We start from the raw sequence: 27,037 nt of genomic DNA, 5'->3' as shown, positions 1-27,037 counted from the left end.
GCCTTGTTTAGGAAACCACGAGCTATAGGAAGCAGAGAGGAGGTGGGAGTGGTCTGGCAGCATCCTCCCATGGATTGGTATGTTCTTAACTCGGATGGAGCAGCGAAGGGGAACCCGGGGCCGGCGGGTGGTGGAGCTCTTTTACGTGATCATTGTGGAGGTTGGATTTCGGCTCTCTCACTGAATTTTGGAAGATGCACTTCTTTTAAAGCTGAGGTTATGGCCTTATTGAAGGGACTGGAGCTGGCCCGTGATCTTCAAATTAAAAAGCTAATGATCCAGTTGGATAACTTGGCGTGTGTTCAAATGATTACGCATAATGCGGCTGGTCGTAATGAATGCACTCATATGCTAAACCAATGTATCCATTTGATTAATCAAGAAGATTGGGAAGTCAAGATCATCCATGTCTATAGAGAAGGTAATCGAGCGGCGGATTGGCTTGCCAATCATGGAGTGTCTCAGCTCCTCCCTGTCATTTCCCACTCAGTGGCACCGTCGGGGCTTCGCTCCATCATCATTGAGGACCTTCGAGGAGTTTCTGTTCCTCGTCTGCTACCTCCTTAAGTTAGTTGGTGTTTAGGTTCTTTTTTTTTTTTTTTTTTTTTTTTTTTTTTTTTTTTTGCTTTGGTTTGTTTTTCTTTCTGTCAGTTGTGAGTTTAGTTTCTTAGATATTTTTTTATTTTCTTCTTGGTGGTTTGTACTACTTCTTTTGGATCAAAAAAAAAAAAAAACCTTCCTAATTACTTCCCTTATTCTCCACAAGAAAAACAAAAGATACATAAACAAGAAAAGAATACTAGTAGTGGCTTTGCTAGCTAAAAAATAAGCCCATCTAAAGTCCTCTTAGTTGAAGACATTACATTGAACTCTAACATGAGTCAAGATACAAAAAATGACCGTTGTAGAGTAGACGCTCTTAATAACCGCGTTACACAGACTGTCACAAACTCACAACTCACAACTTAAACCACCGCCTCATAACTCTCATAACTCATAACTCTCATAACTCATAAATCTAAATCACCCTTCATCAAGAATTTGCTCTCTGCGATTTTGCAAAACCCTAATGAAAAATCCCCCATTCATTTTCTCCTTAAATTCATGCTTTAGAATATATTCGGCGACAAATCAAAATTTCGCTCCTTTTCCAACCATTCTGAATTTAGGATGGAATGTGAAGTTCTAGAATTCGATTTCTAGGGTTCCACATTCCGTAATTGAATTGTATAATTCAAATGAGTGGTAATCGATTTCGGAATTTTGAGTTATCACCTTTTCAAGATAGAATATTGTGGATTTTTATGAATTTCATTGAAGGTTGTTCAAAGCCAAGGTACGTTCTCTCTGGATTGCATAATAAAAGCGTCATTTTTTGGTTGTTCTCATGCATGTTTTTTTTAGGGACCAATTGTTCGTCGAGTTTTATGATTTATTAGGGTTGTTGTCGTGAATGAGATTTGTGAGACTTGTTCATGAGAACTTTGTTGACGAGCTAACATTATTGGAAAAAATGGGAATTTGGATCTGATTATGTTCTTTCATATTAGTATTGTTATCTGATTGACTAGGGAAGTTATTAGTGATATTCGAGGAGGGAAAATGGTGTTTATTTCAAAATTTAATAGTGGGTCTGTGGGTATGCGAAGCACCAAATAAATATGGTTTTTGGTAGGATGAAGCGAGCAAGAGTGTCATGTTTAATTGAAATTCTTCGTGCAACCTGATTTTGGAAATTACTTGCAGTTATTCTAATATTAGTATTCACATTGATGTTAATAATACTTAGTGTTCCCTTAATAAATGGGTATCAAAATTTTCCTTTCTGGATGTTTTGTGTTTATCCCAACACTCTTTGTTTTTACTGTTCTCTCGCTCGTTTTATATTGTTTTTTTAAATTGCATGTAATAATTATTTATAATCTTTGTTTTTGGCAATCGTATGATCTGTCTTTATTTCCATTATGTACCAAGGATTTATTAGACTTACTATGGCTTCTGGTAATAACTATCTCTAATAACTAATTTTAATCTGTGTTAACTATGATCTCTAATAGGATGAAGGGAGTGAAAAGAGACCCTGATTTGGGAAACTAAATGACAGTTGTTCTCTATGTTAATATTAGTATTCACATTGACTATAATAATACTTACTATCCCTTTCTTATATTGGTATCAAAACATTCTTTTTTGGATGTTCTAAAAGAAACTATATATTTCTTTTTTTCATATTTTCTCTCTTGGTCCCGTCAGCCTAATGTTTTGTGTTTACTTAACACTTAGTGAGGTTCGTAGGATACTGAATTTTGTATATTCGTGCATCTTGTTGAGAATTGTGTATGACAATGCATGTAGTGAGATAGTTTTGTTTTTGTATAATCCTCCCTACTTTGGATGCTATTGTGCAATTTCATAGGCCTTTTCTTATATCTTAGATTTTTGTTATGCTCTTTAATGGATCAAGATAAAGCAAGCTTTTTGTCAAATGTCTATATGGGCAAATAGTTGACAACAAATGTGAAATCAGAGTTGACAATTATGAAAGTAGCTGAATTGAGTTGTGTCCTTGCCCCCTATGGATTTGACAAAATATGAGGAAATGATTTGAATTAGTCACATACTAGATAGGTTCATAAGCTTATGAGGTTCGAGGTTATCTAGCTGATGTGTATATCACGTGATTTGTCGAGGACGATGCTCCTATCCAGGTTTGTAGATTTCCAAGGTGCACTGTAAAATATGTTACAATTTTTTTGAGGAGTGAGGTGTTGTTGAGTTTGTGGCTGCTGTCGTGAATGAGTTTGTGAAACCTATTTATGAGAATTCTGTTGACTAGCCAACTTTAGTGAGGAAAATCGGAAAGGTGACTTGAGTAATGGATATAAGTGTCATCGTTGCTATGGTGGATTTGGGATCCGATTGACTAGGGATATTATTTATGATATAGTTTGAGGCTGGAATATAGTGTTGAGCAGAAGAAGAATAGTGGGCATGGTGATCATCCAGTAACCTTGGTGTCGTGTACGATTATGTGAGTGAAAGTGAGTCTTATTTAAATAAACAATACACGCACCTCATCTGGGGAATTACTTGATGCTATTCAATTAACGATAATGAAGGTGAATGTTGTCTTAAACTAGGGTCAAATTTATTTTTCGATTGTTTTAAAGAAACATTACACTTTTTGCGATGCTAAGTTTAAAGCTGATTGATAATCAAAGCCTTAGGTAGGTAGCATGGGATGTGAGTTTTTGAGGCGTGTGAGGATTTGAATGCCTCCTGTAGACTAGCTTGCTTATGGTGGTCCATAAGATGCTGGGGTATATTCCTTTTGGATATGAGGAAAGTTGATTTGATGTCAAATAGATAAAAAGCTTCTGTTGAGGCAGTAAAGTCTTGCTCAAAGTGAAGTGATGTTATTATTATCTGCATCATGTCAGACTTTGGGAATTGGTATTATGAAACAATTGAAATGATCATAGTATTGAAGCTTTTATATCATATGGCCTTGTTGTTGATGTTTATACGGTAGTGTTAGTTGTTTATGACAATTGTGAATTACTGCATAGAACAATTTTTGAAATTAGTGGAAATGAGTTGTGTCCAACTAGTTTCTGATTCTAACGAAGTGAGGGGAAAAGCTTTGAATTAATTGTTTACTACTTTGGTAAAAATAGGTGACATAAGGAATAAGGCGTTTATGTAATGTCTATATCATGTGATGTGTCAAGGAATGCACCCATTAAGGTATAAGTGGATTAATATATTCGGGGTTTATTGTAAACGTGTTAAAAAAATTTATGAATTGATGGGTTGTTGAGTATTGTGATTTATCATGGTTGTTGCGTGAATGGAAGTTGTGAGAAATTTCAATGGGAGATATGTCGGGATTCTAACTTTATTGATGGAAATCATAATTGTGACTAAAAGTATATTTGGATTTAATTGTCATTGTTGCGTTCTGGTCTTAGAAACTGATTGACCACGGATTTTATTAATGGTACGTAGCATGAGGTTCGAATATTGTGTTGAGAACAAAGAACAGTTGTGGGCCTAGTGATCATCCAAATGACCATGGTCGGTATTGTGGATCAGATTCGTGTGACTTATTCATGAGAGTTTTGTTGACAATTGGGGAGAAATGTTAAATTGGATCATATTGTCATTGTTGCGTATTGATTTGTCATCTGATGACAATCGATGCTATTTAATAGGAGGAGGCTGGAAAATCACCAAAAAGTGCTATTGTGTAAGGGAGCACCAAATAACAATGATTTCTTTTATGATGAAGTGAGTGAGAGAGAGACTTGTTTAGATGAAATTATACATGAACCTTTCATGGGAAATTCCTCGCAGGTTTTCTTAGTAACATTAGAGATTAGAACAAAGATTCAGGAGAGAAAAAGATAGTGGGTGGGTATATCTTTGTTATTGTAATAAGTTATGTAAAACTAAATCACAACTCTTTTTTTTTTTCCTATACTAGACTTATTTTTAAGCTAAAAAATAATTAGAGTCGTATGTAGTTACCATGTGATGTATAATTTTCAGGTTTTAGCAGATGTGAGTGCTTGTTGTAGTGGAGCTGGGTTACGTTTGGCTTATTGGATTCTGAGTTTTGCATATCATATGGGTTTTCAGTAAATTTGACTTGATATGAGCGTTGAATTGATGAAAAGATTCCCTTGAAACACTATGGTCATGCCTAAAGTGGTTGAAGTAATTGTTTATTTCTGTGTAGGCTCGTGTGCTTCTTGTCTATATTAGGATCGTGCAATATGGACATTTTGCTCACAACATTTGGGAAATTAATACTTGTAACATATATGAATCAACCTCGCAATCGAGTGGAAATGCTTTCGAATTAATGGTGTACCACTTGGGGTAATAAAACAGGCGAGATGAGGTTTTGAGGCTATTTTTGGGTTGTGTATATCTTGTGATTTCGCAATGAGGGGGCTACTATAAAGGTATAAGTACACTGATGTTTTTGGGGTTTATTGTGAACATGTGTAGCATTTTGGAAACGATGGGCTGTGGAGTTTTGTGTTATACTCTGTTGAGTTGTGTGAATAAGATTTATGTAGAGAGATTTTGTCAAGCTAAAATTATTTGGGAAAAATGGTGATTTCAATTAAATTGTGATTGTTACGTAATGGTCTTTTGATCTTATTGACGAGGGATCTTATTAGTGATGAGTCAAGGCTGAAAATAACAGGAAACACTTTGTATACCAGTTGGGAAAAAAATTAGGTGATGTTTCATATCATGTGATGTGTCAAAGAAGGTGCTCGGATCACGGTGTTAGTGGAATAATTTTTCTGGGTTTTTTGTAAAGAGCTTTACTATCTAGGTGTGATGGTTTATTGAATTTTTCATTAATTATGTTTGGTGTCGTGAATGAGATATGTGGGACTTACTCATGAGAGATCAGTTTATAATGTGATTAATGGTTTCTTTAATGATGAAGTGATTGAAATAGAGAATTGTTTAGATGAAATTATACATGGTCTTGTTTTGGGAAATTACGTGTATGTTTCTTAATAATCTTAGTATTTGAGAGTGGAATAAAGAATTAGAAGAGCTAGAAAGTGTGAGGATGTTTGTTTTAGGTGATGTTTATATCATATGATGTGCCAAAGAAGGTGCTCCTAGCAAGGTATTAGTGGAGCAATGTTTAAGGGTTTATTGTAAAGAGCTTTACTATTTGCGGTGTGAGGGGTTGTTGAATTTTTTGTGTATTATGCTTGGTATCGTGAATGAGATTTGTCTGACTTATTCATGAGAGATCTGTTTATAATGTTAACAATTGATTCTTTAATGATGAAGTGAGTGAAAGAGAGTATTGTTCAGATGAAATTATACTTGCTCTTGTTTTGGGAAATAACATGTAGGTATTCTAATGATGGTAACATTTGGGACTAGAACAAAGAATCTGAAGAGATAGGAAGTGTGAGGGTGACCTTTTTTTTTTCCTTTTATCTTAGCCAATCATGTTGTAATAAACTGAAAGTTTATTGCTGTCAACTTATATTTGCTTAACTATGAAAGTTATAAAAACAATCAACGCCTTAGGTAGGTACCACAAGATGCATGAATTCTTAGTAGGGGTATATTTGAATGCTTGTTATCGTCTAGCTCACATAGGGTTGTTTATACTATGCTGAACTTTGTATATTCTTGTGGGTCTTTGGCGAATGTGATTTACTGTGAGCTGCCGAAGGACAAACAACTTCCCTTGAAAGAGTTTGGTTTTTCCTAAAGGGGTCGGTGTTATCATTTATTTTGGTTTAGTCTTCTGTGCTTCCTATTGACTTTAGAATCGCTGTCAACTTATATTTGCTTAACTATGATTGTACTTAAAGTTAGAAAAATAATCAATGCGTTAGGTAGGTACCACGAGATGTATGAATTCTTAGTAGGGGTGTAGTGAATGCCTGTTATCGTCTAGCTCACCTAGGGTTGTTTATACTATGCTGAACTTCCCTTGAAAGAGTTCGGTTTGCCTAAAGGGGTGGGAGTTATTGTTTATTTTGGTTTAGTCTTCTGTGCTTCCTATTGACTTTGGGATCGTGTGCTATAGTCATTATTTATTGTGAAATTAGCTGAATTGAGTTGTGTCCTTGCCCCCTACAGATTTGGCGAAATATGAGGAAATGATTTGAATTGGTCACATAATAGATAGGGTCATAAGCTTATAAGTTTCGAGCTTATCTAGCTGATGTATATATCATGTGATCTGTCCAGGATGATGCTCCTATCAAGATTTGTAGATTTCCAAGGTTCACCATAAATATGTTACAATTTTTTTTTTTGAGGAGTGAGTTGTTGTTGAGTTTTGTGGCTGCTGTCGTGAATGAGTTTGTGAAACCTATTTATGAGAAATCTGTTCTAGCCAACTCTAGTCAGGAAAATCGGAAAGGTGACTTGAGTGTATTTGGATATAAGTGTCACCGTTGCTATGGTGGATTTGGGATCCGATTGACTAGGGATATTATCTATGATATAGTTTGAGGCTGGATTATAGTGTTGAGCAGAAGAAGAATAGTGGGCATGGTGATCATCGAGTAACCTTGGTGTCGTGTACGATTATGTGAGTGAAAGTGAGTCTTATTTAGAATAAACAATACACGCACCTCATCTGGGGAATTACTTGATGGTATTTAGTTAACGATAATGGGGAATCACTATACACGCACCTCATCCGGGGAATTACTTGAAAAAACAAGTGACATAACGTTTGAGGTTATTTAGGTGATGTGTCAAGAAGGTGCATTGGATTAATTATAAGTTGAGTTATGTTCCCGGAGTTTATGGTAAACATGTTTAGTATCGAGGATCAGTTGGTTGTTAAGTTCTATGATTTATTATGGTTTATATCGTGAATGAGATATGTGAGACTTGTTCATGAGAACCCTGTTTACGGTAACATTATTTGGAGAAATGGGAATTTCGATTTGATTATCTTATTTCAATTGGAAGTGTTATCTGATGACTAGGGAAGTTATAAATGATAATCGATTCTGGAAAATGGCGTTCATTTTGAAGTCTAATAGTGGGTATGACGAGCACTAAATAATTATGGTTTATGATAGGATGGAATGAGTGAAAGAGAATCTTGCTTAATTGAAATTCTAAGCGCAACCTGATTTGGGAAATTACTTGCAGTAGATCTCTACTTAAATAATAATACTTGTTGTTCCTTCCCAAAATTGGCATCCAGATTTTCCTTTTTGCATGTTTTAATAGAAATTATGCACTTTGTCTTTTTTAATCTTTTCTATAGGTCACATAAACTTAATGTTTTGTTTTTTTCCCAACACTTACTGAGGTTCGTACAATGTGAGCTTTCAATATTTTGCGCGTCTTTAGAGAATTGTGTATCGTACTTCATACTTCGTATTGACTTTGGAATATTTATTACAAAGCTAGTGAATCTATGCTATTGTACCAAGCTGTCATCATGCGGTCATTCTAGTTGGTTGTGAATATATTTGATGATCTAACTGAGTGTCGGGCAATCTATATCTTATTTGTTTGTGTCTGTATCTCTAGTCAAACGAATTGGAGTGACCTTGTACTCTTATCTTGGTTATAAATTTGGGATTCCCAGTTTTACGAATATGGAGGGTTGTCTAAATTGATATATAGGCGTAGTGGGTTTTGGAGACTGGAAATTGTGCTGATAAATAAATAATAGTGGGACAGTATGCTGATTCCTCATGTGGTTATCTTTGTAAATATATAAGTTCTATAGGCTTTTTAATCTTAAATTTTTTAACATTGTTCAAAGGATTAGGATAAAGCAAATTTTAATGTCAGATGTTTCTATTGGAAAATAGTTGACAACAAATGTGAAATTAGAGTTGACAACAATTGTGATATTAGTTGAATTGAGTTGTGTCCTTGTCCCTCACGGATTTGGCGAAATATGAAGAAATGATTTGGGTTCGGCGAAATAGGGTCATAAGCTTATGAAATTTGAGGCTTTTTAGCTGATGTGTGTATCATTTGATCTGTCCACGATGATGCTCCTACCAAGGTAAATGTGAATTTCTGAGGTTCACTGTAAATATGTTTCAATTTTTTTCAGGAGGGAGGTGGTGTTGTGTTTTGCGTCTGTTGTAACGAATGAGATTGTGGAATTTTTTTTAAGAGAAAGCTGTTGACAAGCTAATTCTAGTGAGGAAATTGGAAATGGTGTCTGTGAGTGTATTAGGATTTAATTGTCATCGTTGCTTTGGTGGATTTGTGATCCGATTGAAAGATTAATGATATAGCTTCAAGCTGGAATATAGTGTTAAGAGTAGAAGAAGAACAGTGTGCATGGTGACCATCCAATAACCTTGTGTCGTGAACGATGAAGTGAGTGAAGTTGAGTCTTATTTAGATTAAATTATACGCGCACATGATCTCGGAACTACTTGGTATTCAATTAACGATAATGAAGGTAAAAGTTGTTGTCTTAAATTAGGGTCAAACTTTCTTTTTTGGTTGTTTTAAAGAAAACATTACACTTTAAGATAAACTCGTTCTTTCTTTCCCTAGAAAACTGTTTTTTTTGGTGCTCGTCGCACCATATTGTCTTCTCTTTTTTGTCTTCTGTTCTCCTTTTTCTAAAAATACATGTATTAGTTGTTTTTATATTATTTATTTGTTTGTTATATTTTATCTTCTATATCTATACTTTAAGGATGTAGAAAGATTTTTATTTGAAATACAAATATTGAAGGAATAGATTGTACGTCCCAATACAATGCTAACATTAGAGATTGCAACAAAGATTAAAGCAAAATAGAAATTGGGTGGTAACCTCTGAATATTCTTGGTGACTTAACTTACTTTTGCGATGTTAGTCTTAAATTTAAAGCTGATTGATAATCAAAGCCTTAGGTAGGTATCATGGGATGTGAATTTTTGAGGCGTGTGAGCTGTTGTTGACTAGCTTACTTAGGGTGGTTTGTAAGATGACGAGGTTTGTATATTCTTTTGGATATGTGAGAATTTGATTTGATGTGAGCATTGAATGGATAAAAAGCTTCAGTTGAGGCAGTAAAATCTTGCTAGAAGTGAAGTGATGCTATTATTCTCTGCATCATATCAGATTTTGGGAAATGGTATTATGAAACAATTGAAATGATGCTAGTATTGAAGCTTTTTCATCATATAGCCTTGTTGTTGGATGTTTATATGGGCCTATTACTTGCTGATGAGAACTGTGAATTAGTGAAGAGAACAATCTTTTGGAATTAGTGGAAATGAGTTGTGTTCAGCTGGTTTCTGATTCTAGCGAAGTGAGGGGAAAAACTTTGAATTAATTGTTCAGTACTTTGGTAAAAATAGGTGACATAAGGATTAAGGCGTTTATGTAATGTCTATTTCATGTGATGTGTCAAGTAATGCTCCCATCAAGGTATAGGTGGATTAATGTTTTCAGGGTTTATTGTAAACATGTTAAAATCTTTTTAGGAAGTGATGGGTTGTTGAGTTTTGTGATTTGTTATGGTTTTTTCGTGAATGAAAGTTGTGAGACATTTCAATGGGAGATATGTTGGGGTTTTCTAACTTTATTGATGAAATCGAAATTGTGACTAAAAGTATATCTGGATTAAATTGTCATTTTTGCGTTCTGGACTTGGAAACTGATTGACCAAGGATATTATTAATGATAATATGAGGTTGGAGTATTGGGTTGAGAACAAAGAACAGTTGTGGGCTGGTGATCATCCGATGACCATGGTTGGTATCGGGGATGAGATTCGTGTGACTTATACATGAGAGTTTTGTTGACAATTAGGGAGAAATGGAAAATTGTATAGTATAGTCGTATGTTGTGTATTGATATGTGATCTGATGACAAGCAATGCTATTTAATGGGACGAGGCTGGAAAATGATGTTCAGGCCTAAAGTGTTATTGTGTAAGGGAGCACCCAATGACAATGATTTTTTTTTTTTATGATGAAGTGAGAGAGAAAGAGAGTTGTTTAGATGAAATTATTCATCCACCTAACATGGGAAATTCCTTGCAGGTTTTCTTAGTAACAACAGATATTGGAATATAGATTCAGGAGATAGAGAGATAGTGGGTGGATGGGTTTTTTTTTATTGCACTAAGTTATGTTATACTAAACCGCAAATCTTTTTTTTTGCTATACTTTAACATAATAAAGAGCTGTAGTTAGTTACCATGTGATGTATAATTTTCAGGTGTGAGCAGATGTGAGTGCTTGTTGTAGTCGAGCTCAATTCCAGGTTTTTAGTATATTGATGTGGGTTTTTAGTGAATGTGACTTGATGTGAACGTGGAATTGATGGAAAGATTCCCTTGAAGCCCTATGGTCATGCACTCATGCCTAAAGTGGCTGAAGTAATTGTTTATTTCTGTGTAGTCTCATCTGCTTCCTATTTATTTTAGGATCATGTATTTTTGGCATATTGCTGACGACATTTGGGAAATCATTACTTACAAAATTTAAGATAGATTAGAATCGATTGTGTCTCCCCTCGGTTTCTTGCAATTGAGTGGAAATGCTTTCGGATTAATGGTGTACCACTTGGGGTAAAATAACAGACGAGACAAGGTTTTGAGACTATTTTTGCGATGTGTATATCTTGTGATTCGCAATGTAATTACTATCAAGTTATAAGTAGAGTACTGTTTTTTGGGTTTATTCTAACATGCTTATCATTTCGGAAATGATGAGTTGTCGAGCTTTGTGACTTATTCTGTTGAGTTTTATGAAAAAGATTTGTGTCTTTTCCATGAGAGATATTTTGTCGAGCTAAAATTATTTGGAAAAAAGGGTGTTTTCAATTAAATTGTCATTGTTACGTATTGGTTTTTTGATTATTGATAAGTCAAGGCCGAAAGTAACTTAAAACGCTTTGTATACCACATGGAAAAAAAACTGGTGGCTTAAAGTTTGAGGCTGTTTAGGTGATGTGTGTATCATGCGATGTGTCAAAGAAGGTGCTCCTATTACGGTATTAGTGGAGTAATGTTTGAGGGTTTATTGTAAAGAGCTATACTATCTGGGTTGTGATGGTTTGTTGAATTGTTGATTTATTATGCTTGGTGTCGTGAATGAGATTTGTGTGACTTACTCATGAGAGATCTGTTATAATGTGAAGAATGGTTTCTTTAATGATGAAGTAAGTGAAAGAGAGTATTGTTTAAATAAAATTATACATCGTCTTGTTTTAGGAAATTACTTGTAGGCATCTTAATAATGTAAGCATTTGAGGCTGGAACAAAGAATCAGAAGAGCTAGAAAGTGTGAGGATGGCTGTTTAAGATGATGTGTATATCATATGACTTGTCAAAGAGGGTGCTCCTATCAAGGTGTTAGTGGTAATGTTTCAGGGTTTATTGTAAACAACTTTACTATTTGCGGTGTAATGGTTGTTAAATTTTCAATGTATTATGCTTGGTATCGTGAATGAGATTCGTCTTACTTTTTCATGAGAGATTTGTTTATATTGTTAACATTGGTTTCTTTACTGATAGAGTGAGTGAAAGAGAGTACTGTTTAAATGAAATTACACATTTGTTTTGGGAAGTTACATGTAGGTATTTTAATAATGGTAACATTTGGTACTAGAACAAAGAATCTGAAGAGATAGGAAGTGTGAGGGTGACCTTTTTTTCCCTTTTATCTAGTTAATCATGCTGTAATAAACTGAAAGTTTATCGCTGTCAACTTTTATTTGCTTAACTATGAATCTATGATTGTACGTAAAATTGGAAAAAAATCAATGTCTTATATAGGTATTTATCCCAATATTTACTAAGGTTCGTACAATGTGAGCTTTGTGTTTCTTGCATCTTTGGAGAATTGTGTATGGCAATGCTTGCTGTAGGAGGTGATAGTTTTGTTTGTGTATAATCGTCGTCGCTACTTCATATGGACTTTGGAATAATTTATTATGAAGCTAGTGAATCTATGCTATTGTAACAAGCTGTCATCATGTAGTCATTCTAGTTGGTTGTGAATTTATTTGATGATCTAACCCAGTGTCGGGCAATCTATATCTCCTTTGTTTATGTCTCTATCTCTAGGAAAACGAATTGGAGTGACCTTGTACTCTTATCTTAGTTATAAATTTGGGATGCCCAATTTTTATGAATATGGAGGGTTGTCTACATTGATGTGTAGGTGTAGTGGGTTTTGGAGATTGGAAATGGTGCCGATAACTAAGAATAGTGATAGAGTATGCTGATGCCTCATGTGGCTATCTTTGTAGATATTTAAGATTTATAGGCTTTTTCTTATATCTTAAAATTTTTAATGTTTTTAATGGATTAGGATAAAGTAAATTTTATATCAGATGTTTATGTTGGCAAATAGTTAAAAACAAATGTGAAATTAGAGTTAACAACAATTGTGAAGTTAGCTGAATTCAGTTTGTATCCTTGTCCCTCACGGATTTGGTGAAATATGAGGGACTCGTATACTTCCACAGGGTCATAAGCTTATGAAGTTCGAGGCTTTCTAGTTGATGTGCATATCATGTGATCCGTCGAGGTGATGCTCCTTTCAAGGTAAATGTGGATTTCTAAGGTTCAATGTAAATATGTTACAATTTTTTTGTGGAGCGAGGTTTTGCGTCTCTGTCGCGAATGAGATTGTGAAATCTAGTTATGAGAAATCTGTTAACAAGTAACTCTAGTGAGGAAAATGGAAATGGTGTCTTTGAGTGTATTTGGATATAATTGTCATTGTTGTTTTGGTGGATTTGTGATCCAATTGACCACATATATTATTAATGATATAGTTTGAGGCTGGAATATAGTGTGGAGTAGAATAGAACAGTGGGCATGGTGGTCATCCAATAACTTTGGTGTCATGAACGATGAAGTGAGTGAAAGTGAGTCTTATTTAGTTGAAACTATACGCGCACCTGATGTGGGGAATTACTTGATGGTATTTAACTAACGATAATGAAGGTTGATGCAGTTGTCTTAAATTAGGGTAAAATGTTCTTTTCCGATTGTTTTAAAGAAACATTATAGTTTAAGATAAACTTGTTCTTTCTTTCTTTCCCCATAAAATTGTTTTTTTGGTGTGCATCACAACATTATGTCTTCCCTTTTTGTCTTACGCTTCCCTGTTTCTAATGGTACATGTAATAGTTGTTTTTATACTTATTTATTATATTTTATCTTCTATATCTTTAATTTACGGGTATAGAATAACTTTTGTTTGAAATAAAATTATCGAAGGAATAGATTGTCCGTCCTAATACAATGCTCACAATAGAGATTCCAACAAAGATTAAAGCGAAATAGAAATTGGGAGGGTAACCTGTGAATATTCTTGCTGACTTAACTTACTTTTGCGATGTTAGTCTCAACTTTAAAGATGATAAATAATCAAAGCCTTAGGTAGGTACCATGGGATGTGAATTTTTGAGGCGTGTGAGGATCTGAATGCTTGCCATAGACTAGATGCTGAGTTTTGTATATTCTTTTGGATATGTGGGAATTTGATTTGATGTGAGCGTTAAATGGATAGAAAGCTTACGTTTAGGGAGTAATGATCTTGCTGGAAGTGAAGTGGTGCACTACTAATCTCTGCCATCATATCAGACTTTGGGAATTGGTATTATAAACAAGTGAAATATGATAATATTGAAGAGGTTCATCAATATAGCCTTTTTGTGGATGTTTATATGGGCTTATTGCTTGTTGACGACAACACTGAATTAGTATAGAGAACAATGTTTGAAATTAGTGGAAATGAGTTGTGTCCTCCTAGTTTCCTACTCTAGCGAAGTGAGGGGAAAGGCTTTAAATTAATTGTTTACTACTTGGGTAAAAATAAGTGACATAAGGATTAAGGCGTTTTTGGTGATGTCTATATCATGCGATGTGTCAAGGAATGCTCACATCAAGGTATAGGTGGATTAATGTTTTCAGGGCTTGTTGTAAACATGTTACAATTTTTTTTTTATTGTACTAAGTTATGTTATAATAAAGCGCAACTCTTTTCTTTTTTCTATACTACACTTATTTTTAAGCTCAAAAATAATTAGAGCCGTAGTTAGTTACCATGTGATGTATAAAATTCAGATGTGAGCAGATGTGAGTGCTTGTTGTAGTCGAGCTCAATTTCAGGTGGTTTGTAGGATGTTGAGTTTTGTTATTCATGTGGGTTGTCAGTGAATGTGACTTTGATGTGAGCGTTGAATTGATGGACAGATTCCCTTGAAGCACTATGGTCATCCCTAAAGTGCCTGAAGTAATTGTTTATTTTCGTTTAGTCTCATCTGCTTCTTGTCTATTTTAGGATCGTGTATTATGTGAATATTGATGACAAACATTTGGGAAGTTAGTACTTACTAAATTTACGAATTAGTGGAATCAATTTGTGTCCCCCTCTGTTTCTAGCAGTCGAGTCAAAGTACTTTCGGATTTTCTTGTTACCACTCGAGGTAAAAAAACCAGCGAGACAAAGTTTTGAGGCTATTGTGATGTCGCAATGCGGGTGCTACTATCCAGGCATAAGTAGCGTACTATTTTTGGGTTATATTTTGTACATGTTTAACATTTAGGAAACTATGGAATGTCGAGCTTTGGGACTTATTCTGTTGAGTTCTGTGAATAAGAGTTGTGTCTTTTCTATGGGAGAAATTTTGTCAAGCTAAAATTATTTGGAAAAAATGGTAAATTCATTTTAATTGTCATTACATATTGGTTTTTTGATCGATCAGGGATATTGTTGGTGATAAGTCATGGGTGAAAATAACAGAAACGCTTTGTATACCACTTTGGGAAAAAATGGTGGCTTAAACTTGAGGTTGTTTGGGTGATGTGTATATCATGTGCTGTGTCAAAGAAGGTGCTCCTATCACGGTATTAGTGGTGTAATATTTCAGGGTATATTGTAAAGGGCTTTACTATCTGGGATGTGATGGTATGTTGAATTTTTGGATTTACCATGCTTGGTGTCGTGAATGAGATTTGTGTGACTCACTCATGAGAGATTTGTTTATAATGTGAACAATGGTTTTTTTAATGATGAAATGAGTTGAAGAGAGTATTGTTTAGATGCTCTTGTTTTGGGAAATTACTTGTGATATTAACATTTGAGACTTAGACTGGATCAAAAAATTTGAAGAGATAGGAAGTTTGAGGATGGCTATTTTAGGTGATGTGTCAAAGAAGGTGCTCCTATCAAAGTGTTAGTGGAGTAATGCTTCAGGGTTCATTGTAAAGAGCTTTACTATTTGGGGTGTGATGGGTTGTTGAATTTTTTTTTGTATTATGCTTAGTATCGTGAATGGGATTTGTCTGACTTATTCATGAGAAATCTGTTTATATTGTTACAATGGTTTTTTTAATGTGAAGTGAGTGAAAGACATTTGAGATGAAAGACATTTATATTGTGAACAATGGTTTTTTTAATGATGAAATGAGTCAAAGAGAGTATTGTTTCGATGAAATTTTAGATGCTCTTGTTTTGGGAAATTACATGTGATGTTAACATTTGAGACTTAGACTGGATCAAAGAATTTGAAGAGATAGGAAGTTTGGGGATGGCTGTTTTAGGTGATGTGCCAAAGAAGGTGCTCCTATCAAGGTGTTAGTGGAGTAATGCTTCAGGGTTCATTGTAAAGAGATCCACTATTTGGGGTGTGATGGGTTGTTGAATTTTTGATGTCTTATGCTTGGTATCGTGAATGGGATTTGTTTGACTTATTTATGAGAAATCTGTTTATATTGTTACAATGGGTTTTTTAATGTGAAGTGAGTGAAAGACATTTGAGACTGGAACTAAGGATCACAAGAGATAGAAAGTGTGAGGATGGTTTTATTGTTCTTTTATCTTACTAAGTTATGCTGCGATAAACTGAATAATTATACTTAAAAAGTTAGAAAAACAATCAATGCCTTAGGTAGTTACCACAAGAGGCATGAATTCTTAGTAGGGCTGTATGTGAATGCTTGTTATCGTCTAGCTCTCGGAGTGCTGTTTATACGGTGTTGAACTTTGTTTATTCTTGTGGGTCTTTGGCGAATGTGATCTACTGTGAGCTGTTGAATGGACATATAACTTCCTTTGAAAGAGTTTGGTTATGCCTAAAGAGTAAAGGGGCCAGAGTTATTGTTTATTTTTGTGTAGTTTTCTCTGCTTCCTATTGACTTTGAGATCGTGTGCTATTGTTGAAGTTCTAATTATATAGCCTTAGCTGTTAAATGTTTGTATAGGCATATAGCTGACAACAAATGTAAACGAAAACGATTAGTTGAGTTATGCTCACAAGATTTATGGTAAACATGTTTAGTATCTGGGTATCAATCGGTTGTCGAGTTTTATGATCTATTATGATTTGTATCATGTATTTAGATTTGTGAGACTTGTTGACTTGCTAACATTATTGGGAAAAATGGGAATTTGTATCTGATTGTCTTCTTTCATATTGGAGTTGTAATGGTTGATTATGGAGGTTATTAATGATAATCAAGGCTGGAAAATAGTAGTTATGACGAGATCCAAATAATTATGGTTTCAGATGGGATGAAATGAGTGAAAGAGATTCTATGTCCTACCTGATTTAGGAAATTACTTGCAGTTATTCTCTATTTCAATCATAATACTTAGTGTTCCTTCCCAAAATTGGTATCAGAATTTTCCTTTTTAGATGTTTTAAAAGAAACTATACACTTCTTTTTTTTTTTATCTTTTCTCTCTTAGTCCCATCAACCTAATGTTTTGTGTTTATCCCAACACTTACCGAGGTTTCTTGGATGATGAGTTTTGTACATATCGTGCGTCTGTGGAGAATTCGTGTGTTGCAATGCCTGCAGTGGCTATAGTTATGTTTATGTGTAGTTCTTCCTATTTTGTGTCGAGCCACTGAATTGATGTTATTGTTCTAAGCTGTCATTCACTCTAGTTGGTTATAATATATTCGATGATTTAACTCAGTGTCGCGCAATTTATATCTCATTCGATTGAGGCTCTAGCGGTGGCAAAATGATTTAGAGTGATCTTCTACTCTTATATTGGTTATAAATTTGGGATACTCGGTTTTATGATATGGAGGGTTGTCTAAATTGATATATCGGGGCATTGGGTTTTGAAATTGGAAATTGATATATCGAGAGGCTTTTCTTATATCTTAAATTTTTTAATGCTATTTTATGGATCAAGAATAAAGCAAGTTTTGGGTCAGATGTTTATATAGGCAAATAGTTGACAACAAATGTCATAGTGGAGTTGACATTAATTGTGAAATTCGGAATTGCGTTGGGTTTGACGAAATATCGGGAAATGATTTGAAATAATATGTACTATATAGGGTCATAAGGTGCTATAAGGTTCAAGGCTATTTAGCTAATGAGTATACCATGTGATCTGTCCACGATGGTGCTCCTTTCAAGGTATATGTGGATTTCTAGGGTTCATTGCAAATATGTTGCATCAAATTTTTTAAGAAGTTTTGTGGCTGCTCTCGTGAATGAGATTGTGAGACCTATTTATGAGAAATTTCTTGACAATTAACTTCAGTGAGGAAAATTGGAATGGTAACTTGAATGTATTTGGAAATAATTGTCATTGATGCTTTGGTGATTTGTGATCCAATTGACCAGGGATATTCTTATATAGTTTGAGGCGGGAATATAGTGTTGCGTAGAAGAACAGTGAGCATGGTAATCATGTTAATAACCTTGGTGTCTTGTACGATGAAGTGAGTGAATGTCAGTCTTAGTTAGATCATATTATATGTGCATTGTATTGGGTTACATGATTCAAGGAAAAAATGAAAAATATTACTCCATGCGTTCCAATACAATGCTTAACATAAGAGTTGGAACGAAGATTAAAGCGAGATAGAAATTCGGAGGGTGTGTATTTTAATTGCACTAAGTTGCAATCTATTATACTGTAAATATATTTGATGGTATAACTTATAAATGCGAAGCTATAGGATGTGTGAAGTTAGGTAGGTACCATGGGAGGGATGTGGGATGTATGAATATTTGAGGCGTGTGGGGATCTGAACGTTTGCTGTAGACTAGCTTACTTAGGGCGGTTAATAAGATGCCGAGTTTGATCTGAGCAACTGACCGTTGAATGGATAAGCTTTGTTTGACAGTGCAAAGTTCATGCTGGAAGTGAAATGATGCTATTATTCTCTGCATCATATCTGATTTTGGGATCTGTTATTATGAAGCAAGTGAAGTGATGCTATTATTCAAGCTTTTAGTCATATAGCCTGTGTTGGATGTTTATATGGGCATATTGCTGATAACTAATGTGAAATTAGTGCGGAAAACAATTATGTAACTAGTGAAATTGAGCTCTCTCCACCTAGTTTCAGTTTCTTGAAAAATAAGGGGAAAAGGCTTTGAATTAATTGTATACCACTTATGGAAAAATAGGTGTATGTTTAAGGCATTTTTGGTAACGTGTTTATCATGTGATGTGTCAAGGTCATCCCATTCAATCCAAAGGGGATGACATGTCTCTTGGTAAGAGGAACATAGAGCTCAGAATTATGGGTGTATTAGATACTCTCAAATGAAAAGGAAATTGATCTATGGTCGATTAAGAGACCATGTTGGACTAACCCTAGACACTTTAAGATCATTTCTTGCTCCCATTTCGAGTCAAGAGATAGGTAATTAGACATATCTCGTTCCAGTGATTGAAGGCGCTCGCAATAAGGAAGGTGGTCCTCGTAAGGTAGATAAGTCGGGTAATGTTTTCAGGGTTTTACTGTAGTCATGTTACGAAATATTAGGAAGTGATTTGTTTTGAAGTTTTGCGATTTCTTATGGTTGGTATCGTGAATGAGATTTGTGAGACATGGTTTGGCTTTGGTATGATGTCTTTATTGGGAAAAATGGGAATTAGATTTGATCGTCATTGTTGTGTGTTATTGTGTTCAGGGAAAATCTAACTAGTATGATGGTGTGAGAGAGAGTTGCCTAGATGAAATAACATTGGAGATGGGAACGAAGATTGAAATATACAAGTCGAATGGTAAGCGTATATTTTTCATTGTACTAAGCTGAAAATATTCTTGCTGACTACTTATTTGGTTGTACTGTATTTGATACTCAAAGCTGAAAATTAATCTTAGTTAGGTACCATGTGATGTATAAGTTTTAGGTCTGGCCAGATATGAATGCTTGTTGTAGTTTACCTCACTCGACTGGTGTATAGGATGCTGAATTTCTTGTAGGTCTATGCCAAATGTGATTTGAAGTGAGTGTGGAATGAACGGAAAGCCTCCCTTGAAAGAGTATGGTCGGAAAAGCTAAACCTCCTTTCTTTATACTTTATATATTATATATTTTACCCATTGTCAAAAAAAAAAAAAGAAAGAGTATGGTCATGCAATGTGATTTTCTCTCTAGTCTTCTCTACTTCCGACCGACATTGGGATCTTGTATTATGAAGCAAGTGAAATGGTGCTATTATTCAAATTTTTTCATCATATAGCGTTTGTGTTAGGTGTTTCTATGGGCAATTGCTGACATCAAATGTGAGATTAGTGCAACAACATTTGTGAATCAGTGAAATGTGAGATTAGTGCAACAACATTTTATGGGCATGCTAACTTTAATGTGGAAAATGATTATTTGGATTTAATTGTCATTCTTGCGTATTGGATTTGTGATCTGAATGACCAGGGATGTTATTTTTAATGATAGTTTGAGGTGGAAAATTGTATTTAGAATATGTTTTAATAGTGGGTATGCGAGGACCTCATAATTGTGGTTTCGTGTGATGCAAGTGAGCGAAAGAGAGTATTGTTTCGATGAAATTATATGTGCACTATTTTTACTTGCAATCATTTCCGATTCTTTAGATTAGTATTTACATTGAAGACTACAATACTTATCTGTCACTGAATTGATATCAGATTTTCTTTATTGGATGTTTTAAAAGAAACTTTATGCTTCTTTTTTCTCTTGAATCCGTGAATGTAATTGTTTGTCGTTTTAATCTAACTCTTTGTCCTTTTTTCTCTTCCAACTTCATTTTTGTTTGTTTTTTTTAGCTAAATATGATAACTATTCTTGATCATCTTCTGTTTAACTGTATCCTCTTTTACTTGGGATCGCCACATGGCAGGACGCTGAGGGTTGCTAAAAGTATCTAGCAACATTTGTACTGTGTTCGTAGTCTGCTAGCAGAGTAAGTATTCTTTGCATCTTGCTGTTCAAATATCCCACTTCTATCCACTTGTCTGTAATTTACTGGCACTGCAAGCGTTATCTGCCGGCGCTGTGTAGCAAATCAATTGAGGCCTCATATTATGTTTACATATGCTAAGTGTGGAAAAAAGGGGTGCAACGCGCCGGGGGGGGGGGATCATCTAAGGGTCAGAGAATATCTAGAGAATGTTAGGAGAATATCATATTCTATTAGCAAGAGCATGAGGTGGCACAACTGACCTAAGGGAAGTGTGAGTGAATGAAATCTCTATAAAATAAAGGAGGTAGGGACAATAGGTATTCAGACATTGAAAGTAATTTAGAGTAATTCGGAGAGATCTTAGCCCTCCTGAATTCCTTGACTTGTCTTGTAATTCCTTCCACTCTTAATCAAGTATCCTATATTCCTACTTTTATCACTCTTGTTCTTTCTCTTCTCATTGTCATCGTCATCATCATTAACCTGCCATTGTTAACCAAACTTTCCATAAAGTACAATATGTTCCATGCTGGCATTGCTGCAAGTGTTGTCACAATTTGTTGCCGCAGCGCAGTGTTGCTGCCAGCTTGCAAAATTTTTTTACGTGATATCTTCTTTGATTTTAGTTTGATGATATGGATGAATATTTATTAGAAATTACTGTCCAAAGAATACATGGCAATATCACTCGATCTGAACATTCCAATACAATGTTAATATTAGAGTTTGGAACAAAGATTGGGATCCGATGAAAAATGGGAGGGTGGGTGTTTTTTCCGTACTAAACCATGTTTACAAATATGGAAATAATCTTGGTGGCATAAACTCATTTTTGCTAAACTACTAGAAATTAAAGTTGAAAATGAATCATAGGAAGGTACCATGTGCTGTTTTAATTTTTGAGGTATTGGAGGATGCTGAGTTTTGTGTGTGTTTTTTTGTGTCCCTGTATGAAGGAATATAAATTAGTGTGTAATGATGCCTAAACTGACTGAAGAGAATATGTATGTGTAGTCCTCTCTACTACATATGGACTTGGGGATATAAGTATTATGAAGCAAGTGGAATGGTGATATTATCAAGACGGTTGTGAAAAATATTTGATGATCTAACTGAGAGTCGTACGCTTCATATCTGATCTGATCTGATCGAGTCATTAGCTCCAAGACAATATCACTAAAGCATACTCTTATAACTTGAACATTATCTTTCTCCCATTTTGTTATCATGGAACTTGGACTGATATAATGCTGTCGAGTTGTTGGTCATTCTTTGAGATGTGTATATGTGTTATAAGGTATGCTAAGTGCTCTTTTGAAGAGTGTGGATAAAGTGATACACTATCTATTTTTGTGAGGAATTCAAATTTATGAACCAGCCTTTATGGTGGTGTTTTTCCTAGTATTTAGTGGTCTGAGAGGTACAGTTTTGGTCTATGTTACTCAATTTATGGTAATAATCTGTATGGACTATGTAGTTATCTATATTTATTTGGGTTACATGTCCTCTGTGTTCGACAGGGAAGCTAGAAGGGTGGAGTTGACACTTAACACAGGTGTATTGATGAACAATGGAATATTTGAGAGTTTGTGATATATAACGGAGTGAGTTAATTGAAGCTAAGTTTGATGTTGCTACAGCTATATATAGTGGGAAGCCTTTAAACTTTACGTTTTAGTCCAGTTTAAGGATATTAACCTATATGTTGTAGACTTGTACGGCACGTTTGGTAGTTGTTAATGAATTGCGGTAATGGGAATGAATTCTAAGTGTAATTTTATTAGGGAAGCACCCTTAAAATCTCCATGGAAAGACATTTTTTCTCAATGGACAAGCAATCTCACTCCTAAACTTGTGTTTTTGTCTCCAAGTTGAAGCAATTTTTATTACCACTCATTACCACCTACAAGGTGATATTGGATGGAATGAAAATTCAAGAAGAAAAGTGGACACATTAGGATAAATTAGCATTATCATAGGAATGGACAATGATATTTTTCACAAATTTACACACAAATTCACTTACATTACCACTATTTATGACCAACTACCAAACTCTCAAGTATGTATAATGTAGCATTGAGTTTTATTCAACCTGGATGAAGTTTTGGCTTCTTTGAAGATAACTAGATTTTACTAATTATATTTCTTTTTTTATTGATTAAGGAATCTGTATGACTATTAATTAGGAAACTATATCCAAGATTTTGATCTTTTTTTTATATTTTTGTGATTTATAGCAAGAAAAACTGCTATTTCTTTTTAGGTACAAGATAAGTGATCTCGATTTTTAATTTCAAGCATAGCAGTAATATGAGGGAAATGTTAGTTGCTAATTTTCTATCTGTGGTTGTTCTATATTTGCTCAAGGATGGACTGGACTGGACTGGACGATTGAGATCAAATGAGTCATATATCAATATTTCATAGAGTCCACTTTTACGCTTTTTTAATACATTTGGAAGCAGTTTTATGAATAAGGGTATTTATGTAATTATAGATTAGGGTTATCTACGTAAATATTCCTACATATTACTAAAATACCTCTAAATCTGCAGTTATTCTTTTGTAAAATTACGTAAATACCCGTAGTAAAAAATTATAAAAATACCCTTACTATAAAATTACAAAATACCCCTAGTGTGAAAATTACTAAAATATCCCTATGTTAAATTACGTAAATATGCCTATATAAAATTTTAAAAAATACCCTTTTGTAAATTACAAAAATAATCCTAGTGTAAGATTATGTAAATATCCCTATATAAAATTACTAAAATATTCTTATATAAAATTATGTAAATACGCCTAATATAAAATAAACAAAATACATTTATTTGAAATTACAAAAATACCCCTAGTATAAAATTACAAAAGTATCGTAGTGTGAAAATTACAAAAATACCTCTATATAAAATTTTAAAAAAACTCTTTTTTAAGATTACAAAAATACCCCTAGTGTAAAATTACGTATTATCCATATATAAATTTCAAGAATACCCCTACATAAAATTATAAAAATACCCCATAAAAAGTTATTAAAATATCCTTAATATAAAATTACCAAAATACTCCTAGTATAAAATTACAAAAATATTCCTAGCATAAATTACAAAATACCCCTTTATTAAATTACGTAAATATCTCTACATAAAACTTAAAATTTTTTGTAAAATAACAAAAATACCCCTAGTGTAAGATTACGTAAATACCCTTATATAAAAATACAAAAATATCCCCATATAAAATTACTAAAATATCCTTATATAAAATTACTAAAATACTCTTAGTATAAAATTACAAAAATACCCTCATGTAAAATTACAAAAATACTCCTAGTGTAAGATTACGTAAATACCATATTAAAGATTACTAAAATACCCTTAGTATAAAATTACAAAACCCTTATATAAAATTACGAAAATACCCCTAGTGTAAAATTACGAAAATACCCTTACTATAAAATTACTAAAATACCCTTATATAAAATTGCGAAAATACCCTTATATAAAATTATAAAAACAACGCTATATAAAATTACAAAAATACCCCTAATGGGAGATTACGTAACTACCCTAGTGTAAAATTACGTAAATACCCCTAGTGTGAGATTACGTAAATACCCATAGTGGAGATTACGTAAATACCCCTAGTGTAAAATTACGTAAATACCTCTAGTGTAAAATTACAAAAATACCCTTACTATAAAATTACGAAAATACCCTTATATAAAATTACGAAAATACCCTTATATAAAATTACGAAAATACCCCAGTGTAAGATTACGTAAATACCCCTAGTATAAAATTAAGTAAATACATATAAAATTACAAAAATACCCCTAGTGTAAAATTACGTAAATATCCCTAGTGTAAAATTACGTAAATATCCCTAGTGGAGATTACGTAAATACCCCTAGTAAAATTACGAAAATACCCTTACTGTAAAATTACGAAAATATCCTTATAGATTACGTAACTACCCTTGTGTAAAATTACGTAAATATCCCTAGTGTAAACTATATAAATTACGTAAATACCCCTAGTGTGAGATTACGTAAATACCCCTAGTAAAATTACGAAAATACCCTTACTGTAAAATTACGAAAATATCCTTATAGATTACGTAACTACCCTTGTGTAAAATTACGTAAATATCCCTAGTGTAAACTATATAAATTACGTAAATACCGTGTGAGATTACGTAAATACCCCTAGTAAAATTACGAAAATACCCTTACTGTAAAATTACGAAAATATCCTTATAGATTACGTAACTACCCTTGTGTAAAATTACGTAAATATCCCTAGTGTAAACTATATAAATTACGTAAATACCCCTAGTGTGAGATTACGTAAATACCCCTAGTGGAGATTACGTAAATACCCCTAGTGTAAAATTACGTAAATACCCCTAGTAAAATTACGAAAATATCCTTATATAAAATTACGAAAATACCCTTATATAAAATTATAAAAAAACCAAGTGTAGGATTACGTAAATACCCCTAGTGTAAGATTACGTAAATATCATATAAAATTACGAAAATACCCCTATATAAAATCACAAAAATACCCCTAGTATAAAATTACAAAAATACCCTTATAAAAAATTATAAAAATTTCCCTACATAAAATATAAAAAATACCTTTTTAAAAAATTACAAAAATACTCCTAATGTAAGATTACGTAAATACCCATATATAAAAGTACGAAAATAACCTTGTATAAAATTACTAAAATACCCCTATATAAAATTCCAAAAATACCCCTAGTTTAAAATTACATAAATATCCCTAGGGTAGTATTACAAAAATACCCTTAGTGTGAAAATTACAAAAATACCCTTTTGTAAAATTATAAAAATACCCCTGGTATAAAATTACGTAAATACCTCTAGTAAAAATACCCCTAGATAAAATTACTAAAATATCCCTTTTGTAAAATTACAAAATATCCCTACTATAAGGTTACGTGAATACCCTAAGTTTAAAACTACAAAAATACCCCTATTTAAAATTAGGGAAATTCCCATTGGTAACCTCGTACTTTTGCTGATTCTCACTGGTAACCTCGAATTTTTTTAAATCCCATTAGTAACCCTGTACAATATAAACATTTTCAACCATAACTTTGATGAGGAATATTCCATTAAAAAAGGGAATATTCCGTTAGATTAACCCCATAAACTATAAATAATCATCATAATTAAACCCTAAACTCAATATAGGCAAATCAGATCGTTTTTTGCAAATTCTAACCTCGAAATCGATCCTATTGAGGGAAAAATTGACCCCTAAAATATTTGAATACCACTTTTTATTTAATTTTTTCATCATTTCGTATCTGCACGCAAATCGAGGTACGTTCGGTATGTAAATACAGGAAAATCTGTTTGATTTTTGCAAATTCCGGCCTCGAAACCGACCCTATTAAGGGCAAAATTGACCCCTAAAATATTTGAATATCACTTTTTTTTAAAAAATTTCATCATTTCGTTTTTGCACGTAAATCGAGGTACTTTCGGTATGTAAATACAGGAAAATCGGATTGGTTTTTGCAAATTCCAACCTCGAAACCGACCCTATAAAGGGCAAAATTGACCCCTAAATTAAAATGTTTGAATACCACTTTTTAATTTTTTTTCGTCATTTCATTTTTGCACGCAAATCGAGGTACTTTCGATATGTAAATATTTTAGGGGTAAGTTTTGCCTGTATTTACATACCCAAAGTACCTCGATTTGCGTGCAAAAACGAAATGATAAAAAAAACTTAAAAAGTGGTATTCAAATATTTTAGGGGTCAATTTTGCCCTTGATAGGGTCGGTTTCGAGGTCGGAATTTGCAAAATACGATCCGATTTGCGTGTATTTGCGTACTGAAAGTGCCTCAATTTGCGTGGAAAAACGAAATGATGTAAACAAAATTTTAAAAGTGGTATTCAAATATTATAGCGGGCATTTTTGCCCTTAATAGGGTCAGTTTCGAAGTCGGAATTTGCAAAAAACGATTCGATTTGCATGTATTTGCGTATCGAAAGTGCCTCGATTTGCGTGGAAAAACGAAATGATGTAAACAAAATTTTAAAAGTGGTATTCAAATATTATAGGGGCATTTTTGCCCTTGTTAGGGTTGGTTTCGAGGTCGGAATTTGCAAAAAAGATTCAATTTGCCTATATTGAGTTTAGGGTTTAATTATGGTGATTTATTTTAGTTTAAGGGGTTAATCTAACGGAATATTCCCTTTTTAATGGAATATTCCTCATTAAAGTCACGGTTGAGAATTTTTATATTGTACAGGGTTACCAATGGGATTTAAAAAAATTCGAGGTTACCAGTGAAAATCAGCAAAAGTACGAGGTTACCAATGGGAATTTCCC

General features: G+C 33.7%; 1 long non-coding RNA gene across 1 annotated transcript; it reads left to right on the top strand.

Moving 5' to 3' along the window:
* The first annotated feature begins 664 nt into the window (after nt 1-664).
* On the top strand, nt 665-22,879 carry LOC104883711 (uncharacterized). Its single transcript, XR_788605.4, has 3 exons — nt 665-1,336; nt 20,593-20,655; nt 22,176-22,879. It is a non-coding gene; the product is annotated as an uncharacterized LOC104883711 (long non-coding RNA).
* Nucleotides 22,880-27,037: the final 4,158 nt, after the last annotated feature.

The sequence above is a fragment of the Beta vulgaris genome, chromosome 6 (assembly GCF_026745355.1).
Source record: "Beta vulgaris subsp. vulgaris cultivar EL10 chromosome 6, EL10.2, whole genome shotgun sequence".
NCBI lineage: Eukaryota > Viridiplantae > Streptophyta > Magnoliopsida > Caryophyllales > Amaranthaceae > Beta > Beta vulgaris.
The sequence above is the reverse complement of the archived record's forward strand: the minus strand, read 5'-3'. Positions and strand labels throughout refer to the sequence as shown.